Genomic DNA, 13,393 nt, shown 5'->3' with positions numbered 1-13,393 from the left:
AGACGTGCAGGTGAACGAGCCCCTAATGGCGTGGCTGATGTGATTAGGTCCTATTATGGTGTCACTTGAATAGATATGTGGACAGAGTTGGCATTGGACTGCCTTGAAAGGATAGGTTCCTGGGTTAGTGTTTTTGTTCTGTGGTGTGCGGTTGCTGATGAGTATTTGCTTCAGGTTGGGGGTGCTGTCTGTAAGCGAGGACAGGTCTGTCTCCCAAGATCTGGGAGAGTGAGGGATCATCTTTCAGGATAGGTTGTAGATCTTTGATGATGCGCTGGAGAGGTTTTAGTTGGGAGCTGAAGGTAACGGCTAGTGGTGTTCTGTTATTTTCTTTGTTGGGACTGTCTTGTAGTAGGTGACTTCTGGCTCCTTTTCTGGCTCTGTCAATCTGTTTTTTTCACTTCAGCAGGTGGGTATTGTAGTTTTAAGAATGCTTGATAGAGATCTTGTAGGTGTTTGTCTCTGTCTGAGGGATTGGAGCAAATGCGATTGTACCTTAGAGCTTGGCTGAAGACAGTGGATCGTGTGGTGTGTCCTGGATAGAAGCTGGAGGCATGTAGGTAAGTATAGCGGTCAGTAGATTTCCGGTATAGGGTGGTGGTTATGTGATCATTGCTTATTAGCACAGTAGTGTCAAGGAAATGGACCGCTTGTGTGGTTTGGTCTAGGCTGAGGTCGATGGTGGGATGGAAATTGTTGAAATCATGGTGGAATTCCTCAAGGGCTTCTTTTCCATGGGTCCAGATGATGAAGATGTCATCAGTGCAGAGTAGGGACATTAGGGGAATGAGAGCTAAGGAAGTGTTGCTCTAAGTCAGCCATAAAAATGTTGGCATACTATGGGGCCATGCGGGTACTCATAGCAGCGCCTCTGACTTGAAGGTATATATTGTCCCCAAATGTGAAATAGTTGTGGGTGAGGACAGTCTCAAAGTTCAGACACCAGGTTTGGCATGTAACTAGTTCACAAAACTGGGAGAGGGTGTTGGGGAAATTCAAGGGGGGGTAGGGGGAAATCACTGTTGGCCACTTAAAACAGGAATCACTGTGCATATATTTATACAGGGTTCTTTGCATCTGTTATATTGCAATTTCAATATGCTCCTATGCACTTTTTTTGGTTAGCTCCTGGCTGTATAGAATTATAGACACAGAATAGGTAAATACAGATATAGAAGAGTCCAGTAGAATTAAATGGAGATGATCACCTTTCTACAGATATCCTGCCGACGAACCTGCCAAATTCTACAGTAAGGATAAAATTCTCAAGCAAACTTTATCAGGCGTTCCTAGTGAATGCCCTTTAATTTCTACAGAATCTTCTTGGTGGTGCTCTTATGAGATTCTACAAGGCTTTTCCATAAGACTTCACGGTACTTCACTCAAATAATTTATGGGCAAGGGCAGACACCCCCACCGCCAGGCAGCAGAATCCAACTCCAGCTGCCAGCTCAGATTCCTGAACAGGGAGGGTGGCTCAGATATGGTGTTCTGCACTGGGCCTATTCGAGTGACGTACAATAGCTACTGCTCTAGATTCAGGTCCATCTCAGTCACGTGTCAGGCAAGGGAGACCTAGCGACCACAGGAGTTGAGCTACAGGGGAATTGTTGAACATTGTTTTTCTTTTAGCAAATGCTGATTCTTCAAAATGGAAACTTTTCACACAAGCATCTTGGCTTCAACAAAACTTTCTCAGGTTCAGCCTAGAATTTCTCGGGGGGGGGGGAGGGGGGAGCCTAGGATAGACTAGCCGAGAGCTCAGTGGTTAGGGCACTCGCCCACTTAAAAATCAAGCACAGCACAGATTTGCACTTGCATCTCCCACATCCCAAGAGTGAAAACAGCCGTCAACCGCCCTCATTTTTCACAAAACAGAATTCTGGCTTTCCAGCCAGCAGGCGTAACTCTGTTAAATCACACCAGCTCCACCAGTGTAAAATTGTGTGATCAGAGGATCAAGTTGCTGGCTTGGGCTCTAAAAGATTATGCCAGTTTCCTGTGCTCACCAGCCATCTCCGATGAACGGCATTCGCAGAAGCTAACCTCACCCTGAAACTCTCGACCAACTCTTGGTACAAGGTACAGCTAGCAAGACAGCTCTGTTGTTGAAGTAGCAAAGTCCCATGAATGGGGCATTGGATTAAGAGGCACAGGTGCTGCTTCCACATCTACCATGGACTTTGTGTGAAACCCCTGGGCACATTGTTTCTTTACTCTGTACCTCAGTTTCCCTAGCTGTAAAATGGCCACCTGCCATTGCGAAGTGCTTTAAAAGGTAGGTATCATTATCCCTGATAGGGCTGATGGGGAAAAAAATTACATCTCCACCCTTCTTCCAATAGAAAACTGTCATTTCAATGCCCAAACTCTTTTCATGGACCATGTTGGCTTTGGGTAGAAAAATTTGACTTTTCATCCAAAAGTAAAATAAAAATAAATAAATAAATAAAAGGTTTTAGCCTGAAAATTTCAGTTTTTCAATGAAAAGGGCAAACTTTTCCATGGGGAAACCCCCCCCCCCCATTTTCTGACCAGCTGCTTTCCTTGACACGTTGCAAGACATTTTTGAAGCTATGCCACGTTATTTTTCTTCCACCCTCGTGAGATTCTGCAGCTTCGGCACTAGTCACCTACAGGCTCTTTTGCTGCAAAGGAGAGAGGAAAAAAAACAAAGCAATAAAAATCGAATTGCTTCATTCAACTCTTAACTTATATTGTAATTAGCACCAGTGTCCTTAGTCACACAAACGCAAGATCCTCACCCACACCTTGCCCCAACCCCAGGCTCTTCCTGAGCCAAGACAAGGCAGCCAGATTTTGTGCTGTGCACTCTGTCACAGTCTCATTTCTTGTAAGGCTTGTGGGTAATCTTTCAGTGACCCAATCCTTCAAATCCCACTTGTTTTGCCCCAGCTCTTTCTGCATCTAGCTAGACCATACATGGAGTCTGGTAAATAAACCCACGAAAGGACTTCTGGGGATGGGGAAATCCCCCCAGGAGGCCATAGATTTGGAGGAAAGACATTCCCTGCACTGCAAATGCAACCTTAAGGCCACACCATCTTCTACCTGAGGGGGCTGGCCAATGAATTTGCATAGCAGGTGAAAATTCACACTGTGCAGAATAGAACTTGTGCTATGTGCCATTAGTTTGAAAGTTTAAGCAGTTCATGGGCCTTTTCCTCGTCGTGCACAGGGCTGAATTTCACCTACTATACATAACCCTCTGTCCAGTCCCAGGAAACCTTTTCCATGCCAGAACTCCTGGATTCCCCACATCCTAGCTCGCCCACAGTGCAAACAGCTTCTTTGCAGGGCTTCTCCACATACTTTCCCCAGGGTATACAATGAAATAAATAGGTAAGGGACTGAACTCAGCTCTCCACTGATGGGAGGGCGGCGGAGTCTGTCTCTCTCCCATCTTGTGCAATTGACAAGTCTGCCAGAAAACCAAATCAACCTGTTTGACTGTTTTTGGCCATTACAGGGAAAGTTGTTACCGGGAGTTTCCAGAGTAGCTACTTTACCTTATGTCCTACACGTTTACAGTGGGGCATCCCATTCTCCTTATCTTCTGGGCATGACAATAGCCAGCCCGAGTCCCCAGCCCATGGGGTACTAGAGTGGGCCTGCCTGCTCGTGATCATAAGACGTGGCATCATGTTATAGAAGCCGATGGGCTGCCCCCACCTGGGGCTCTCTGGCCGTCAATCTCACAAGAACAGAGCAGAAGGAAAAGGTCAAGGAGAATGATTAGAGATCCTGAAAAGATCAGGAGCCAAGATTTTGCAAGCAATTTGCAGTGTCCAACCTATATAGAGGGTCTGTTTTTCAGGGGAGGCTGTGCTCAGAGCTTTCAGATCCCTTTAAGGTGTCTCAGGCCAGAGACCCCAAAAAATTACAGCTAGTCGCTTTTGAGAAGATAGGCCAGGACTTCTTGGTTAAGGAGCCATTTAAAAGAAAGGGAATTTTGCCATTGACGGCTATGGGGTGCAGTGTCATGCTGTTAAGACATATAAAAGGGGATAGTGCCATGTGCCATAATAATGACGGGTAGGTGCAAAGATGTTCCAGGAGGCAAGCGGTCACAATTCAAGGACAGTTGGTAACAGATGTGAAGCCGATCCCTGGAAATGCTTCTTTGGCTTCTCCCACTCTTTGCAATGTTGTGTTCATTTCAATGGAATACATGGGCCCGTGGATCCAGCAAAGTAAACATACTCCTGCCATTGCACAAGGTTTGGGATTTCAAGTACAGAGACAGCAGGCTGCTGAGTGAAACAGCAAACGCGCTAGGAAATCCACGCCGACGTCTGGAAACGCACTGATGAGGATACACAGAAGAAAACGAATCCAAAACGAAATCTAAAGCCTTTTCAAAGGGAAATGGAGTGGCTATGGATAACCATCTCAATGAAAACATATTCAAGCCTCATTTCTCAGAGAGAGGATATTTGACTAGGGCTTCTTGATCTGACAAGTAATCCTTTCTAATGGGGATGAAAGGGCTAGTTCTGTGGTTGAATTCTGACCCAGCCTTTGGCAAAACAGACCAACAGCAGGAGAAACAGGATAGGAAAGCCGGGGGGAGCATGGGGCTTTGTAGATGTTTTCTGGACAGAAGGTGACCGATCAGTCACAGGTAGATATTCCCTACCTGTCCCCTTGATTTTCCTCCTCTGTTTTTATTTTCTCCTTCCTCCCATTGCCTTCCCCACCCCCCCAGCCTCTCTTGTCACATCTCCATATTTTTCCCTCTTGGATGTTCCATTTGTTCCCCAGCAGCTTTGTTATGCCCAATCCCTGAATATATCGTAGATCATATTCCTTGACTGGAAAAAGATGCCATCACAATGCTAAAAGAGAAGAATGCTACTGGCAGAGCTCCAAGACCCCAGAACTTTGGGGGAAGTAGCCCAGATTTGATCACTTCCCACGCACACTACAAAGAGACACCTGTTTATGGGGTATGTTCCCTAGATGAAGGAGGGAGGTGGTTGGCTGGCTGAGTTCCCGTGGAACTGTTGATTTTAATGTTTAATGTACACCATACCCATTATATAATTAATTATGTTAAGATACCTAGAGCCTTGGGCTAGGCCTCACTCTTATTTTAAAATTAAATAAATCAGTGGCACACCTGGGCACGTACACACTACCATCAGAGGTGCATCCAAAACAGGACGCGGATACATCCCAGAGCTAGTTTTGATCTAGCTACCTCAGATATCCATACCCGCGTGGTCTGCACACGCTCGCATGGGATCCTGGGTACTTGCTCAGATGGCTCCCCCTTGCTGAAATCCGTGCTGCTAGGGACTCAGCATGAGCTAGCTAGGGTGTGTCGACACCTTGGATTGTTGTGTAGATGGAGCCTTTGTCTTCTTGGCTAGAGGCACTTAGCAACCCATACAGATTATCATGTTTGGAGCAACATCTTGAGATCTTTCTGCCCTCCATATTTCTTTCTCTCTCTGTGCCGCCTTCTGCCACGCAATGCTAGGCAACTTCACCAACCAGATGTGGGATGAAAAGACCACCCCTCCCCAAAGAAGACCAGGGACACCACAATCCACACACCCCAAAACCTCTGGCGGGATTGTCACGCCAGTTGCAAAAGGATTCATGGGTGGGAACACACTGCCACTAGCTAAGCAGAACTGCCCTTTGAAATCAACAGGGCGTAACGTTGGAAAACCTGACGGAACAACATGGCCCCAGAGCAAACTCATTCCACCTATCTAATCTCTCGTGCCGGTCTCGTTGCAGGCTGGAGCGAAGGTTCAAGTTACAGCACCTCCTCTCTATTATCATCAGTGATAATTGTTATTATATTAAAATTGCAGCAGCACCCAGAAGAAGCAAGGCACTTTGCAAGCACCGAGTGACGCATCGAGTCCCTGGCTTGAAGATCCCACAGTGGCAGGTGGGAATTCCTTCCTCTACCAAAACCCAACCCACAACCCACGCAAGACTTAAGTCCCATATAAGGCTTTAGAAGCAGATCCTTAGCCGCTGTAAGGAGATGGAGCGGTGACAATTTTTGCCACCTGAGGTTCTGCTCTTTAGGGATTAATTGGGATTTCTGTGGTTTATGGGGCTTACGCTCCACAGGTGTGAATTTCCAGCGAAGCACTTACACACAAGTTTAATTTAAAGCATGTGAGTAACCACATGCTTTATATTAAGCACATGCTGAAGCCTTTTGCTAGAGCAGGACCTAAATGCGTTAAGTGAAGTGGAAAAAAAAAATCAGACACTCCCAGAAAGAGAGAAGTAGCTGATTGAATGCAAATTATTTTTAAATGCAGCTCTTTGTAGCCGACATGACTTCTGTGCTCTGCAGGGTGGCGTTACTTTTAATATGAGACTTGCTTGGGGCTTTAGATCAGGCCCTTGCAAGTCAAATTATTCCAACAGACTTGGTCGCCCCTCAGAGCTCCTTGGAATGTTAACATTTGGTGCCTCTCCTGTTTCAATCTGGACCCGATCCCCTGAGGTGGCAAAGGCTAGATTGTTAAAGGGATTTAGGCACCTCAAGGTGCTGCTAGATGACCAGTGGGATTTTCAGAAGAGCCTGGGCACCTCAGTCCTGAGTGCCTTCAGCTCCCAATGAAGTCAAAGGACCAAATATGCTGAGGACCTCACTCCGTTTTCTACTGAGGCCAAACTATCCCTGGGTTTCCAGGGGAGCTGCGGGTAGAGCCGGTTGGGAACATTTTGACGGGTCAAAAAATTCCTGACTAGCGTGAGCAATTCCTAACATGAACAGCAAATGTTCCTGACTCTTTTCCTCTCCCACTGCGGCACTGCAGACCAAGGGGCTTCTGCTGGCTTGGTTCACGCAATGCTCCATGCAGAGCTGCAGTGCAAGGACTCCCAGCGGTTGCAGGTAATCTCATGATTATTAACATACCTGCCCTACCTGAACGCGTGTGGCACAGCTCCCATTCCAATAGGCTTGTGTCTTGCTGTTGGGCATCTCTCCGATTGTACGAAAACACCAGGCCTGTAATCACCTGTTCCGCCCAAAACCTCTCCCAAGCCGCTGTTCTGCCGTTGCAATTGGAAAGGAGATTACTGAACAGATAAATCTGACTCGGTGCACTTGGAAGATACCACAGCGCAGAGACCTGATTCTTCACTCACATGCAGGTGTGTAGATCAGGAGTCACTCCACAAAGCAGGTAGAATTATACTCGGTTGAATCAGGAGTAAACCCCACGCAGCCAAGCCAGTGTAAAACTGATGTAAATGAGAAAGGAATCAGGTCCTAAAATAAGAGAGAAGAGGATGGATATTCTCTCCATCTCCCTTGCCATATTCTGGGAGCAAAGGAAATTTGGACATAACCAAGACCCTCTCCTTGAACCTGCCACCTCTGGCTTTATTTCAGCGAGACACGTACTTGACTGTCCCCTGTACGCTTGTGTCTTGGCTCCATATATGTTCCACCCAGAAGAGGTCTTAGCAGGAGGTACAGTGCAGCCAGGTCCTACGGCAACAGAGTAACTTTGAAGAGTTATCCCAGAAAACCTTCTCCCAGCAGAGGCGAGTGGGTAAGGAAGGGTGACTCAGCTAGACCTTTGGGGCCTGATTCTGATCTGACACACACACACGGGTGTAAATCCGCAGTGACACCAGTTAAACCAATGGTCTGACACTACAGGAAAACTAAGGAAAGAGATCAGAATACTTCCCACCCAGCTTTACCCAGCATGCTCTAGGGGTAAGCTTGAGGAAGTATAAAGAGCTGCCCTCCTCCATCCCATCCTTCCTGTAACATCTAAGGGCCTGACCACTAGCCTGGGACTCTGTTGCATCTTCCCTTTGCGATAGACTGATTCAGCACCCTCGCCTCTTGTTCATTCCCATTCCACACCCACTGCACGCCTGTTGGCAAGTACCATAGGCAGCAAGGTTCTCACACTACAAAGCACATCAGTGAAAGACGACACAGTACTCCGCTGACTCACGGGGCTCCGCCTGGCTCAGCCCTGCAGAGATTTAGTTGATGGGTTGTCATCAGATGTGTAGTCAGGGGACAATAAAAACATAAAAACAGCCGTACTGGGTCAGATCAAAGGTCCATCTAGCTCAATATCCTGTCTTCTGGCAGTGGCCAATGCCAGGTGCCCCAGAGGACACGAACAGAACAGGTAATCAAGTGATCCATCCATCCCCTGTCGTTCATTCCCAGCTTCTGGCAAACAGAGATGGAGCTGGTCCCAGAAATGGGAGGTTTTCCCTCTGTGGAAAATTTAAATGGAAAACAAAACATAATACAGGTCAGTTTCTTTGCAATTTCCAATGGGAAAAAAAAACTTTGCATTATGCCTCCCGCACCCCTTCTGTGCATATAAAGGGCTTATTAACACCGAAAGCATCACTGGGTGCAATGGTATTTACGCACCAGCGCATAGATTACTCATGAGTATGGGGCTGCAGGATTCAACCCCTCGAGCCTGAATCTCCACTGCCCTGCGACTTGCGTTGGTCTTTCCACCAGTATAACGTAGGTGTAAAACACGATGCGGTTAAAGCGAGAGCAAGCTACAATGGTGTAAGGGAGCACCCCAGGGAGCGGAGAATCAAGCCCTTTTGGACAGATCCTTGGTGTCAAATCAGTACACCTCCGCTGATTTCAGTGGAACCTTGCCCATTTACATCCGCTGAGGAGCCAGGCCTCATTCTTAAGCGGAGCAAGGTCTTGAAGCAAGATCTCCTACAGGCCAGGTGAGTGCCTGAAGCACTGGGGGATAGAGTCGGTCTCACTTGTTCTGTGGCCCAAAGACTATTGGGTTATTCATACAAAGGTGAACAGCTTCAGTGGGAGAGATAGGGAGAGACCCAGGCCACAACATCCCCTCACACAGAGGTTAGGGCGCTCTCCTGAGATGTGGATTCCAATCTCTCGTCCACAACAGGCAGAGGGCAAACGTGAACCTAAGTCACCCCCATCTTGTCTGAGTGCCCTAACCCCTAGGCTAGAAATGGAGGAGGAGACAGCCCTCATTTGGGGAGCGGGGAGGAGAGAAAGAGCTTAGATATCTAATGTCAGGAGAGGATTCACAGCTGTGAATCCAAAGGGAAGATGAAAGTCTCCCTCCAACCCAGAACTAGGCACCAAACTCCCTTTGGCATTTAGGCTCCACCTCTTGCCTCAACGTTTCCTATTGGCTTGCTCAGGCAGCCCTCCCCGCCCACTCCCCTTTCGTGAATCCTATTCTCAGGCACCTAACTCTCCCCATGCATCCCATAGGAAGCCCGGGCCTCTAACTCAGGGTTGCGAATTCCATTAAGGCTGCAGCACCTAAGTCCTCTTTGTGGATCTAGCCCTCCCTCACAAGGTGGACTCTCTGCAGGAGTTAGAGATGCCTGTCAGACTTCTACGGGAACTGAACTTTTCAGAGATGCTCCTCAATATCCCCTTGGTAGCTACATAATATGCCTGTTTCAACACCGGATTGTAAATTAGCCCAACAGAAATTATTCTTTGTCCACGGGCAGGAGAAGCCAGAAAGCCCGCAGATACTGTGGTGATGGGAACGATCTAAAAACCTAGGAAGAGGCGAACAGAGAACCCCACTTGGGCCGAATTTAGAACCTATTTGAAAAGGGTGGATTCTAGATTTGGGACAGAATTTAAGATGAGATCTTTAGAAAGCCATTATGTTTCAAAGCATACTACCAATGAAGTTAGGTACAAACATAAATACTCTTGCTGGAAGGTTGCAACATAACACTCCTTTTTTACTTAGAATTCAGGCCACCACTACAAGAACCCAGAAACAGAGAGAGACAAAGCAGGCTGCTCCCAAAAGCAGAGAGATACAACTCACCACACCTTACTCTAGACTGGCCAGCTGCAGACTGACTGCTGGTAGGCCCAGATCGCACACTTCCCTATAGAGTCCCCTGGCCTGCAAGCAGGACCAGGAAAAAAAATCTGAAATTTAAAGTGACAGTTTACAACTTTAAAAACACCTTTCAATACACAAAAGCATATTTTAATAGCTAGCATGTTTTAACTCCTAGCACTGAGTCTTTTGTGGTGAAGGCTCAGATTTGAGAGTCAAGATTTTTGGAAAAGGAAATCATGCCTCATCAATCTATTAGAATCCTTTAAGGGTCAACAATCATGTGGACAAGGGTGGTGATCCAGTGGATATAGCATACTTAGAGTTTCACAAAGCCTTTGACAAGTTCCCTCATCAAAGGCTCCCAAATAAAGTAAGCTGTCATGGGATAAGAAGGAAGGTTCTCTGATGGATCAGTACCTGGTTAAAACAGTGGTGGGCAACCTGCGGCCCATCAAGGTAATCCAACTGCAGGCTGCAAGACATTTTGCGGATGTTGATTGTCCACAGACACCCCTCTCCCCACACACACACACAGAGCTCCCAGGTTGCCCACCACTGGGTTAAAAGATAGGAAACAAAGGGTAGGAATCAATAGTCAGTTTTCAGAATGGAGAGAGGTAAATAGTGGTGTCTCCCCAGGGGTCTATTCTGGCATCTGTGCTGTTCCACGTATTCATAAATAATCTGGAAAAAGAGGTAAACAGCGAGGTGGCAAAATTGCAGATGATATAAAACTACGCAAGATAGTTAGGTCCAAAGCAGACTGCAAAGAGTTACAAAGGGATCACACAAATCTGGGTGACCGGGCAACAAAATGACAGATGAAATTCAGTGCTGATAAATGCAAAGTAATGCACATTGGAAAATATAACTATACTATACAAATCAAATGATGGGGTGTAAATCAGCTGTTACCAGTCAAGGAAGAGATCTTGGAGTCATTGTGGATAGTTCTCTGAAAACATCCACTCAATGTGCAGCGGCAGGTCAAAAAAGCAAATAATGTTGGGAATCATTAAGAAAGGGATAGATAATAAGACAGAAAATATCATATTGCCTCTATATAAATCCGGGGTAACGCCCACATCTTGAATACTGTGTGTGGATGTGGTCAACCCATCTCAAAAAAGATTTGCTGAACCTTTTCCAATTCCAGTAAAAGGGCAACAAAAATTATTAGAGGCATGGAACAACTTCCGTATGGAGAGAGATTAAACAAGACCCGGCCTTTTCAGCTTGGAAAAAGACGATGAAGGGGGGATATTAGAGAAGTCTATACAATCATGACTTGTGTGGAGAAAGTGAACAGCGACGTGTTATTTACTCCTTCTCATAACACAAGAGCTAGGGGGTCATCAAATGAAACTAATAGGCAGCAAGTTTAAAACAAATAAAAGGAAGTATTTTTTCACACAACCCATAGTCAATCTGTGGAACTCCTTGCTAGAGGATGTTGTGAAGGCCAGAAGACTATAACAAGGTTCAAAAAATAACTAGATACATTCATGGAGGATAGGTCCATCAATAGCTATTAGCCAGGATGGACAGGGATGGTGTCCCGAGCCTCTGTTTGCCAGAAGCTGGGAACAGGCGACAGAGGATGGATCACTTGATGATTTGCTATTGTGTTCATTCCCTCTGAAGCACCTGGCATTGGCCATTGTTGGAAGACAGGATACTGGACTACATGGACCTTTGACCTGACCCAATATGGCCGTTCTTATGTTTGGAGAGATCTGGGTTTTATCTACCGTACCCTGTGAGATTTTGGGCAAGTCCCATCACTGCTTAGTACCTCAGTTTTCCCCCATCTGTAAAATGAAGCTAGGCACTGTGCAAACACAGACTAAAGAGATGGTCCTTGGCCCAAAGGCCAACAAACGTAAGCCTCTTGGCAAGTGGAGAGCATTGTCATGGCAATTAGCACTGGGTTTTTCAAAGAATTTAGGCACCTGAATCCAAGTGTTATCGTAATTAGCCTCCTCTGAAAAGCCCTGCCTAGTTTATGGACATTTCAGGAGTCCTCAGAGATTGGTGTAATACCACTAAAATAAAATGGGTCCGAGCATGCCCGGGCTGCCCACTACACTAATGGAAACACGGCCACGCTATAGTCACAAAGAGGAGAAACCAAGAAGCTATTTTCGAAGAAATGGAGAACACTGTCCCATCAAGACAGGAGCCACAAAGCTGCAATTTACTAAGATGGCAAATTGCAGGGTTGGGACACGAGTTAATAACCATGAGGCAGAAATAGGAAGGTGGTGCCTAAGCAGCGATGAAAGAAGACTATTAAAGAAAATTGCCGGCACACCTAGGCCGGTCATCGTTATCCCTTCCAGAGAACAAAGGAAGCCCTGGACTTGCAATGAAGGTTTTTCTTAACACACTAAACTACTTCGTTAACATGTAGCTTACAGGCAACACCTTCCCCGTGGGAACTGGTGTCACTCGTGGCCCTCTGTAAATACTTAAAAAATAATAATAAAATATTATGCACCTTTGCCCGATTGTGCATTAGCATTAACCTTCCTACGTGTCTAGTATTTTCCTACTACAGGAAATCAGCATCTCTATTCCTCTGGAAGATTTAAGGTCTGTTTCTCTTCTGCTTTGCATTTTACAGCATCGTTTAGTCATAGCTTTGAAAGCCAGAAGTGACCATTCCCATCTAGGGCTCGTCTACAAAGAGCAGTAATTCACGCGATGGGGTTGTGAGGTCTAAAACGAATGTGCTGCGCATCAATTGGTCCATGTAGATCCTTCTGCAGCCTATGATGTTTGAAACTGTACGACATTAAAGTGTATTAGGGAACTTTTCGTTCATACCATGAAGGTCACCAGGGACCAATTAATGCGCCACACATAGGCGCCCTTTAGAAATCACACCCTTTGTAGTCAAGTATCTAGAATGTGTTGAACCAGGCCCAAATTTATACAGCCACTATCTCTTTAATATTAGGAGGGGTAGCCGTGTTAGTCTGATCTGTAAAAGCGGCAAAGAGACTTACAAACGTATTGGAGAATGAGCTTTCGCGGGTGAATACCTACTTCGTCAGATGCATGGTAGTGTACGTTACTGCTCCATGTCGACAAGCCCTTTCTCTGATCTTCTGCACATCCAAATGTTATCCTGCTCTGTCCAATCAGAATGGCAGCATTTTACATTCATTCACAGCTGGGCAGGATTTCATGGGAAATGTCACAGTTTTTATTTTTTTCCCACTGTGAAATAGAACAAAACATAAAGAGTTTTGAAATAGGCCTGCAAACTAAAATTCACTTTGGCTCGATCAAAACATCTCATTTCAAGCAAATCAAAACATTTTGTTCCAATTTTAACCTTTTAAGGTCGATAATCAAATTATATCAATGAGTTTTATTCTTGAAATAAAAAAAGTTCTGTTCCAAAAGTGTCAAAACAGGACACTTGGCCATTAGAAAAATGTCTCTTTCGGGTTTCCCGCTGCCAATGCAAGTTAGTCTTAATTGACTGATATTCAAAACATTTTGATTTTTAGGAAAGT

The sequence above is a fragment of the Gopherus flavomarginatus genome, chromosome 16 (genome assembly GCF_025201925.1).
Source record: "Gopherus flavomarginatus isolate rGopFla2 chromosome 16, rGopFla2.mat.asm, whole genome shotgun sequence".
NCBI classification, from domain to species: Eukaryota; Metazoa; Chordata; order Testudines; family Testudinidae; genus Gopherus; species Gopherus flavomarginatus.
The sequence above is the reverse complement of the archived record's forward strand: the minus strand, read 5'-3'. Positions refer to the sequence as shown.